General features: G+C 49.6%; 1 pseudogene; it reads left to right on the plus strand.

The window, feature by feature from the left end:
• Nucleotides 1-497: 497 nt before the first annotated feature.
• On the plus strand, nt 498-2,602 carry LOC140218518 (uncharacterized; annotated as a pseudogene).
• The last annotated feature ends 2,086 nt before the right edge of the window (nt 2,603-4,688 follow it).

Genomic DNA, 4,688 nt, shown 5'->3' on the forward strand with positions numbered 1-4,688 from the left:
CACCTTCTGCAGTACGGGACCTGTGTAAATAACATGAGCACATGCCTGATGGGCAGCATGATAATCTGTGTAAACATGGTGGCGAACAGGCTTAGTTTGAGACGAAGTTGCCAGGGCCCACTCCAAATAATCTGGGATGGCCATTGTTGTGTCATCACCTCTTAGATAAAACCTGTAGTGGCACTCTGACGTCACTGAAGTCTTGAATCGTGTATATTAGATAGAACGCACGTGCTTGTGTGTGTGTGTCTGTGATGTCACTGATTAGTGGCACTGTATAGCTATATAAGACGGCCACGTAAGGGCCTTGTGGTTCTTTTCCGTTGTATTGCAAGTGGCAATAAACATGTGTTCTTGCAAGTAGGCTGCTGCGTGCTTGAAGACAACAGTGGTGTCGAAGATGGTGTTCTCATAGCGGATGATAACCAGGCCACGGCTGAAGCGCTGATTGCGGCTCCAGCAGTTTGGGAACAGCGGGCGTCTAGGCGGACTACCACAGCATGGCTTCCTTCGGCCGCTTCGAGCCGTTCATGGAGGAGGGAGACGAAGACTTCGAATCTTATGTGGAACGCTTTGAACACTACATCCGTGCCACCGAGGTCAGCGACGACTTGAAGGTATCCGCTTTTGCGACGGCCTTTGGAAAACAGACTTACCGCACGTTGAAGAATTTGTTGGCCCCAGTGAAGCCCAAAGTGAAAACATACGACGAACTGGTCAGGGCTCTCAAAGGGCACTATTCACCGACGCCCTTGGTGATAGCGGAAAGGTTCCGGTTCAACCGTAGGTCGCAGCAGGAAAACGAACCAGTTGCTACGTTAGCATTAGAACTGAAAAGTTTGGCTGCATCCTGTGAGTTCGGGCAATTCCTGGATGACGCTTTGCGGGATCGGTTCGTGGCCGGTCTGAGAAACGAAACAGCACAAGCTGAGCTCCTGAAGAAGAGTACCCAGACGTTCCACGCTTCTTATGACCTTGCCAAAAGGGGGGGAACTCGCTCGCACCGAAACAAGGAAGAATCATCCTAAAGACCTCAGCGAGGTGAACTTGGTCCAGCAACCCCAACAAAGAAAACCCAAGGCCTCTGCATGGGCAAGACGGGCAGCGAGCAAGAACACGGAGCGGCAAGTCGAATCAACTGACTGTTTCCGTTGCGGATCAACGCACACCGCCGCAGCCTGCCCCTTTCGCAAATATCGATGCCGGGCCTGCAAAAACGTGGGACACCTGGCAAGGGTCTGCAGAACGACACCACGTTCGGTACACACCCTTGAAGAGAGCACTGGTTTAGAAGGCTCGTGTGACTCGGACAGTATAAGTGGTGAGGACGATATTTTGCTGAGCCATATTTTTTCATGTAACAGTAATGACGGTAGCTACATTGTGAAAGTTAGGATTGCAGGTAGGAATGTGATAATGCAAGTTGACGGAGGAGCATCTGTGTCTATCGTACCAGAAAAGATGTACCGGCAATATTGGTCTGATTTACCTATAGAAAGTTGGAGTTTACGGCTAAAAACGTACGGAGGTGTCCCGCCGGCAATTACAGGCAAGTTGACTGTGCGCGTAGAGCACAATGGTCAAACAGCGACCTTGCCTTTAATTGTAGTCCAAACACCACAAATGTGTGACACTTTGTTGTTGGGACGTAATTGGCTTTGAAAGCTTTGAAGCTGGATTGGACGAGCGTGTGTAATATCGGTCTTGATAAATCAGCCGCTGTCATCGAAGAATTTTCGGAAGTGTTTGAGCCGGCTCTAGGACTGATAGGTGACACATCGGTGAACTTTGTGCTAGAAGACAGCAGTACACCTGTTTTATGTAAGCATCGACCTGTGCTATTAGCACTCAGGGATGCCGTAGCACAGGAATCTCATTCACTAGTGGAACCCACCTAGGCCTTTTTCGATACACTCGTATGCCGTACGGAATAACACGTGCTGCGTCTGTTTTCCAAGCAATGATGGATGACATGTTAAAGGGTTTAGACAGAGCTTCATGTTATCTTAATGATGTGTTAATAGCAGGAGAAACAACGGAAGAATGCTACAATAAGGTCGAAGCTGTGCTGACACGGTTCAGGGAACGGGGTGTGAAATTGCGGAAGGAGAAATGCAAGTTTTTTGTGAATGCGGTGACCTATTTGGGTCACGTGATTGATGACAGAGGAATCCGTCCTTCAGAAGACAAGGTGCGCGCTATCAAGGTAGCACCAACGCCAAAAAAAACAAGAACGAGCTACGCGCCTACTTATGCTTGTTAAATTTCTATGGGAAATTCGTGCCGAACATGTCAGCACAGCTTAAACCATTATATGACTTGCTAGCTGAGAATGTTAAGTGGAAATGGACGGCTTCCGCAGAAAAAACCTTCAAGGAATCCAAGGGCTGGCTGCTCAGTGCCTCCGTACTCGCCTACTATGACCTTTCCAAGGAGCTAGGGTTGGTTTGCGACGCGTCTTCGTATGGTTTAGGCGCAGTCCTTTTTCACAAGGAAGGATCTGAAGAAAGACCAATCGCTTTTGCGTCTAAGACTCTGACTAATACGGAGCAGGCGTACGCCCATGTCGAAAAAGAAGCCCTGGCTGTCATGCACGGGCTAAAGAAGTTTCACAAGTACCTTTTCGGGCGGAAATTTGGGATCTACTCCGACCATCAACCCTTAGTGGGGCTATTAGGACACGGTAAGCCAATTCCTGCTATGTCGGCGGCACGCGTGCAGCGTTGGGCCTTACAGATTGCTGCTTATGACTACAAATGGGTTTATCGCACATCGCGGGATATCGGCAACGTTGACGCACGTTCACGCCTGCCGCTTCCGAACACAGCTGGCGGGTGCACAGATGACGTGTGTGACGTATACATATGTTTTTCTACGCTGGACGAGATCCCACTCTCGGCAGAAGACATTAGAGGAGAAACAAGCAAAGACAAGCTGTTATCAAAGGTGTTCTTTTACACGGAGGTCGGCTGGCCTTCAAAAGTGTCTGATGACGCTTTGGCGCCATATTTTGTGCGACGAAGTGAGCTTTCATTTGACAGAGAATGCGTGACGTGGGGAAATCGAGTGATAGTGCCAATGTCTCTTCGCGGAAAAGTGCTATCGTTGTTGCATGAAGGCCATCCAGGAATGGCACGTATGAAAATGCTGTCTAGAGGCCACGTGTGGTGGCCCCGCCTTACGCAAGACGTTGAACAAACAGTGAAAAAATGCGTCACATGCCAGTTGACCCAAAATGCGGCACCCAAAGTTCTTGTAATGTCATGGGGAGTGTCTAGGCGCCGGTGGAAGCGTGTGCACTTAGATTTTGCTCATCGTGACCAACATTGGTTTGTGGTCCTAGTTGACTCCTATTCAAAGTTGGTTGAAGTGTTTGTCATGAAGTCAACTAGTAGTGAAAAGACAATAGAGAAGCTGCGCACAGTATTTGCCGCGTACGGGTTACCGGAAGAAGTGGTCACAGACAATGGCCCGCAGTTTACATGAGCACTTTTCGAGACATTCATGAGACGGGATGGAATTCGGCACACTAAATCGCCTCCTTTTCATCCAGCATCGAATGGCAGCGCGGAACGTTGTGTACAGACTTTAACAAAAATCTTATTAAGCAGGTCATGGACGAACAAAGAAATGGGCAGATGAAGTCTCTCCAGCACCGGATCGACCAGTTCCTATTCAATTATAGCAACACTCCAACAGGGGTCACTGAAGACACACCAGCCCAGCTATTCATATCGTGGAAACCTAGGACAAGGTTGAGCCTTCTCCATCTGGATATCCAGCAAAGGATGAAAGAAAAACTTAAGCGAACAAATCAGTCGGCAAATCTGCGACGAGGTGCGTGGAGGGACTTCGAGGAAGGAGAAGGCGTCCTTGTGCAGGGTCTACGACCCGGGGAAGGGGAGTGGTTGAGCGGCGAGGTAAATAAACCTGAGTTCAAGCACTTATGTGGTCGGGATAGGGAACGAAGAGCGGTACGTTCATGTTGATAATCTGCGACCGCGAACATTTCAGGACTGCTTCCCGCAATCGGTTCATGCACCATCTCCAAACACGCCAGCATGTAGCCAAGACATTGTGTCTCGCACGTCTCAAGCTGCACATCCTGTCAACGATAGCAAAGCGCGAGAGACGGTTCAGGCACCGTCTCCAAACACCGAACCGCCAGCATGTAGCCACGACATTGTCTCTCGCAGCTCTCTAGGTGCACACCCTGTAAACGACGAAGGTGAGCAAAAGACGCCTGACAGCGATCAAGTAGGTGAGAAGGCAGTAGCTACCGACGAACAGGCCACCCCTGCGGACCCATTGTCTGCAGGCGAGGAGCCCAGCGGTGGCGCATCGCCATCTTCCAACAGGAGCTTCGACGCAGCACCAGGCAAAGACGACCGCCTGACCGCTGCTAAGAACACTTCAGGGGGGGAAGGGAGTGTTGTGTCATCACCTCTTAGATAGAACCAGTAGTGGCACTCGGACGTCACTGAAGTCTTGAATTGTGTATCTTTGATAGAGCGCACGTACTTGTGTGTGTGTGTGTCTGTGATGCCACTGATTAGTGGAACTGTATAGCTATATAAGACGGCCACGTAACTGCCTTCTGGTTCTTTTCCCTTGTATTGCAAGTGGAAATAAGCATGTTTTCTTCACATCCTCGAAAGATAAAGTTGGCCAAAGCCTGTCGCTACGAG

The sequence above is a fragment of the Dermacentor andersoni genome, chromosome 5, assembly GCF_023375885.2.
Source record: "Dermacentor andersoni chromosome 5, qqDerAnde1_hic_scaffold, whole genome shotgun sequence".
NCBI classification, from domain to species: domain Eukaryota; kingdom Metazoa; phylum Arthropoda; class Arachnida; order Ixodida; family Ixodidae; genus Dermacentor; species Dermacentor andersoni.